The following is a 6,712-nucleotide window of genomic DNA, read 5'->3' as shown; positions in this document are numbered from 1 at the left end:
GGAGCATCCTGGTGATTTTAAGGGACTGCTAACAACAAACCCCTCCTCCAGTCTCTTCCTCTTCAAAGACTTTGCATAATTCAGGTTAGGCCCCAGTCCAGCAATGCCCTAAATACATACATAACTTTCAGCACATAAACTGGATGAAATTAATGTAGTTAACTAGGGTGCTTACATACGCTCTGTTGGATTAGGACCCTCTTCATCTACTGAAGCTATTCAGAGGTTTGCCAGAGGAGAGCCACTGTTTATTTTATTTTCAGTAAAATATTTAAAAATATGTATTTGCTATCTTATTTCAATTTTTGAATGACTGAAGCGTTTTCTTGGCTAGTTTAATTGGTTATCCAGATGGTTCTCAATATCCTCCTCATTCCTTTTGATGACCAGAAAGCACTTCTTTTTGTACAACATTCTTACGTTGAATCTGCCAAGTCTGCTCTTATTCAGAGATTTTTGGGATTAGTTTTAAGGCAGCTTCTCAAAAATACATCACTGTAGTGATGCAGTACAATATGTACCAAACCCACTATTTAAGAATCCTCCCTCGTATAGATAATATCAATTATTTATTGTCAAAGGATGACAGCTATAGGAGTGTAACTTCTTTGCACGTAGTTTTTCCTTGCAGACCTTGTAGCTATGCAGTGGTTATTGAGCCTTTTAAGTATTCATGAGGAGTGATACACATGGCAATGATTGCCAACCCATAGTTGGGTTGACTTACTGAATACTTAAGGAAATACGTTATGATTAAGGAAAGTAGTATTTTTGTCCTGGATAGGAAGGACACAATCCTGAAGCAATGTTATCAATATTAGAGGGGTTTTTCCACCTTGGATTTTAGTACAGAGAGTAGGGCCGATCATTTGATGTATTTTTAAACATATAGAAGTCTATTCAGTAGTGGAAACTTCAAAAAAGGTAGTCTCCTATAGACAACAAGGAAAAAAGCTTCTTTAATAGTAGCAGTTAGTATTTTTAGATATGAGAACCCGAATGCTTATCAGTTCCAGTAGTCTGTGTGGTTTCTTACAAAGTATCTCTGTGGTTAAGACTTTGATCTTGCAAACACACGCTAACTTTTTGCTAAAAAAAAAGACAAATTGACAAGAGTCTCACAGTCCTGTATCAGATCAATGCATTGCTAGTTGGTCAGTATTACTAAGCATTTGCCTTTCACTGAAGAGAAACTAGTTCCTTGAGCAGTGAAAGTAATTAAGCCTAGTTTCTAATGGAGTTTTCTCCTCTCTCTCTCCTCACCACAGGAACCTCCCACTTCACTCCCATGTTCAGGCTAACCTCACCTCAGAAATGCCTCCAGCTCACCCACATGCCTTAACCCTTTGTAGCACCCCAGCACACTCATGCCTGTAGCTGACAGCTGCCCCAGGGGGAGCACCGAACGCAGCTTCTTCCCAGCTGTGTGCATACACCCACTGCTCCATCACCCAGTTGACATCATGGAGATCTCCAGCTGGCCAACCAAAGAGTTCACATTTCCCTCCTTCCCTCAATAGGACTACCTGTCTCAGTCTTCCTCCACTATCCACCATTACACCTTTCAAGAAAGTTACAGGAACTCCAGTGTCTTTGAGACTCATTCCTCCCTCAAACTAGGGTGCAATTAGCCCACAGGTTCAAAAGTTAGTGGAGAGGGCTGACTAGAATGGACCCTGTAGCAAGATCGCACAAGCTTCATTACTGTAGGAAATGAGGGTTAAAAGGTCTAAAGACACATTAAGGGTCATCTAATCCATTTTCCTGCTCCAAGGTAGAATCAGCTATGCCTTCGTTATTCCTGACAGATGTTTGCCTAAACAGCTCATAAAAATCCTGCAGTAGAAATTTTTAAACCATCCTCTGAAACCTGTTCCAGTGTTTGTCTGTCCTTACCATTACATTGTTTCTCCCCATGATATATAACCTAAATCTCCCGTTACAATTTTACCCCATTCTTGAAACACTTCCATGAACACAGAAACACTTTTTTTCCCTTCTCTGTTTCTGAAGACTTTCATCTTCAGTAAATTACATCTGTTCCTTTCCATCTATAGGTCACCACTGCAAGGCCTCTGATCATTCTTGTCTTTTCTCTCTGCATACTCTGCAACTGCTCCTTTTATTCTTTTTTGACTATAGTTCTGGGAACTGGACACAGCGCTCCAAATGAGGCCCTTTTAAATGCTGAGTAATAAAGGCTGACTCTATGGGGATGCCATTAAATTAGCAGTATCAGTCAATATAATAATTGCAAACTGAAGTTCATCTTTTTAACATCAAGTTTTACTAATTATTAATTTATTGTCATTACTTTTGTATGCATTGTTTAGTAGGAGAAGTACCTACTGTCACTACGGAAGTGTATAATACCACTGTGGTTGATAAAGTTATATAAGTATGTAGGCCTGTAGTTTAATGGGATTACTGTGTTTCCTTACTAGACAATAATGTCTGTAAGTCTTCAGTTTCATATTAAGATGTAATAAAACACTTTTTTGTCCTCTAAACTTTATATAGTATTCTTGTTCTTATAAGTACTGTTATTTCATATTCATTTACTAAAAGGGATAAACTTGTTCACACTGAGTTGCTGTAATATTTTACAAAGTTCATATATATTATTATAGTATAGATGAGATTTTGAGTGAAAAGTCATTAGTGATATTTTACATGTAAAACACATTCTTTGTTTCAAGAATGAAGAGAGTATTAGCAAAACATGGCAGCATTCTCTTGAGATGTAGAAATATGATTACCAATTAATAAACTGGATACTCAAATTTTGTGGCTGGATCTAGTTTCTTGGGCAGAAACACTGCTTCTGATCATTCATAGTAACACTTGATCCTGCCAGCTAAGTGCCTATGTCCTAAACAAAGCACCGAAACATAAACTCATTTCTAAGCTTGTCTATAACAACACTGAAGCTAGCAAAAATACACACGCTTAAGTGAATTTTCTACTTACAGCATTTTAAAGTCTCTAAAAGTAATGAAGAATTCATTTTTACCCAGTTTTGAGTATCCTATTCTAACTACTTTTTTGTATTGAAATGAGAACATTAAGCCCTTAAGAAAAATGAGTACATAGTGTCCAACAAAACATGCTTATTTTGAGGCTTGTGTAAACAAAGTACCTGAAGGTAACATAGTACACCAATTACAAATTAGTGACTACACAAATTACAAAAGGACATCCGAGATAATCGTTCCTCAAAGTACTAAATATAGTATGACTTTACAAGAAAAAGGCTATTCCTCACATGCAAAATGATACATTCTATTTACAAAAATACAAACAAAATTATTTTTAACCTTATTTTTCCTAGCCAGTTAATATCTTCCCCATACATATTAGCACTTTGGATGCATTACTAATGATTTTTGCCATCCACAATTTCCCAGTATCACAGAAAGGAAGCTAACAAACTTCAAACTTTCAAAGTTTGTTTCAAACATCCAGGAGGGCTCTTAAACACAATAATATCAATTAAGATGGAAGATCAGTTGCTGATCTCTACTGATCTCTTCATCCTGCAGTAGGATGAGTTTCGGTTTTTTTAGTTTATATTCTTCACTGCCTAGGCTGCTAAACATCTCTGTTCTCAAACAGTTTATTTAGGGACTTTTCTGGCAGCAAGAAAGTGAAACAATAGCACAACTACTTAAAGCAGTTCATTAAAAAATAATCTTACTTTTTCAGGTAAACATCAATAGCTGTTTCATATGTTTGAACCACACATTTTGTGTAGTAATAAAATTCTGAGCTAATGAACTCCACAAGAAAGTAATTCTGGGATACAATGAAGACCTTCTTATATAAACTGTTGAACTAAACATAGTTTGTAAGAAAGTAATGAGATTCTCTGAAATATGTGTGATATCCCACTCTTAACCTGCAAAGCCTCATACATATACAGGACTGCTGACTCCAGTAATTTTATCGATAAATACTTTACATGACAAAAGGCTTGGGGATTTTTTTCCTACAACGCTACCTCTAACATCTGCAGCATTCAAGTGATTCCCTCAAATTTGGTTTCCACTAAAAAAAGTGAACAAACAAAACTCTCAAAAGTAAAAGCTAAAGTTTCAGAAGGCAAGTAAATAGAATCCAAAACTTAACATTTAAAATAATAAATATTTAATTTTGAAACTAATGTTACATTAGACTGGTTGGATTTGACGGTCCTGATGTACCAGTTGACTTCATTTGATATACTCACAGAAACTATATGTATAGTCTATTATTACAGTGCAGCTATGTACTAAGTCTTCAAACACTTAAGACAGACAGCCTTGAAAAAATATCAGGCTGATATTATGCATTTAATAATTATCATAATTGACTAATTTAACTAATCTCGGTTATTTCATAAAGAAACATTTTCCATTTTTGTTTTTGTTTGCACTTCATGCATTTAATTTCTTTACCACTTATGCCCTTTTTCAGGATTTAAAAGAAGCTCGAATTGAAAGAAGAGGCAGAAGACAGGTTTTATAGAGAGATTAGGAAGACAAAAGGATTTTTAGTTTAGCAATGGACACAGTGTTAGGGAAACAAAAATAATCTTTTTAAAGTGAAAAAGATACTAAATTATTTTTTAAAAGTTCTTCTGGGCAGGAAAAGGTGCCTTGATACCTTTTAAGTCATATAAACTTATTAAAGTATATTACAGAAGCATTTTCAGAACTGGAGATTTTAGGTAATACCAAATCTACTAACTCTTCAGAAGCACTATATAAGTTAATATAAGACTTGCCTCCTTCCCCAGCTTCATCCCTCCTGATAACGGCCAACATCTTGACATTTTGTAGATATCCTAGCATACAGGAATCACAGTATTAGGTGGAACGCATTTTTTGTTTATGTAGCAATTATTTAGAAAATACTTTTTAATAATCTATCAACCAGTCGTAGGCTATCTAGCAAATCTGATAGGTCATGGAGCTCCACAGAAATATTTATGATCAGCATATTTCTAGACAATTATTACCTTGCAGTTTTAGGAGGGAAGGAAGTGGCTGTCTGCCAATGTGGGTGAAGTAATTAATCTAAATTCTGGTTTAGAGCAACAAGCTCTGATTTTCAAGACAGAATTAGTACACTATTAGCAACAGAAAAAGCCAGCAAAAGCACTGTCCTCCTGAGGATCAGTATAAATCCAAGGAGAGGCTTAAGACCATCAAGTTATTTTACAAGAACCCATAACTAGTCATTAGACAAAATACAATTCCAGTCAGCCCTGACCTGTTTTAGATTCCGACTGACTAAATTTAAAAGCCTTTAAAACCAATTAAAATCTCCTGAATCATCCAGTTTGTATTATGTAAATATGCAGTCTTCATTTAACTCCTTCTGAGTCAAAAATGAAATCTGTAATTATATAACATTTAAAATGGTATAACATTGGAAAAATTCTGTGGACATGTAGCACATGATACCATACAGAAATAAATTAATAACTACTTGGCAATTCAGCCAGTCAATTACAAGATGAAAAACTGATTTAAAACTAGTGTGAAACATACATCATAACTTTTCCAGTTTTGAAATTTGCACATCTGTAATGTTGAACAAGATAAAAAGGCTTTTTTGAGGGTTTTCTTTTGGCAACATTTTTGGGAGGTTATGCCTAGGTGGAAGAAATTATTCTTACACCATGCCCTGAAGAACAACACAGCTGGACAGTGATAGGTAATTACAAACATTATCAAGCATTAAGTCCATTAAACAGGTTTTTTCTTTTTTTTTTTCTTTTTTTAGAAGTCAGAGACTATTACCAGATCTGAATTAGTTTGACAGATAATCTGTATACACAAATAATCAGGTGCCAGCCAAAGCCTAAACATTATATTAAAAGTTCTGAACCAAACTCAACACATCTGTAGTTTAATACAGAAACAAACAGCAAACAGTGTATGCAAACACCTGTAGCTGGCACAAATAAGTTAGTTTTCCAAGAGATATACAAACATAGTCCTATACCAAGCACATTATAGGTAGTTCCTATCTAAATTCTTATAGTTTGTTTCATTATATTGTTACTCATGGTTCAGGCAAACAGCCAACGTTTTGAGCCTTCCTAAAATGTTTCAATCAGGAGGAGACCCATATTAGATTTAGGTATGTCTGTGGCATAAGCCTGTTTATTTACAAAATAGTTGCCTTGAACATATTGTAGGGAAAAGGCAAGTGGCAACACTTTCCTTGCTTACAAATTCCTTTTTTGCTTTTGTGAAGTACCTCTGACAGAGGCTCATGGCTGCTCTTCAAGTTTTCTGATGAGAAAACACACACTAATCCCCATTTCTATACTTGCAACCAATCTCCTGAGGCACATGATTAACACCTTGCTCAGATCCTGCCACGTCTACCAGTTCCTACTGTTCTAGCTCTCTCAGTACACATGAATGTTTCATTGTTCCCTTGTTCAGCCTTTACTTATTGACTGTACTCAGGCCTGTGACTGAGCACAGTCGCAAACATTTGCCAGAAAAAGAGCATTTTGAAAACACCTCCAAATAAAATGTTCATGCTTCCACCCTTTTTTCCCTTCTCTTCTTCCTCTATCCATAGAAACAGGGACAAAAAGTCTCCTGGTTTTCATTTTCTGCATGAATCAGTAAGAATGAGAGCACTACTGTGGAGAAGCTTGGACAAAGAAGCAAGGTTTGCATTCAGCTTTAAGTGAAGGGTGACTGGGGAG

This window comes from Mycteria americana, chromosome 8 (assembly GCF_035582795.1).
Source record: "Mycteria americana isolate JAX WOST 10 ecotype Jacksonville Zoo and Gardens chromosome 8, USCA_MyAme_1.0, whole genome shotgun sequence".
NCBI lineage: Eukaryota > Metazoa > Chordata > Aves > Ciconiiformes > Ciconiidae > Mycteria > Mycteria americana.
This window is presented reverse-complemented; position numbering follows the sequence as displayed.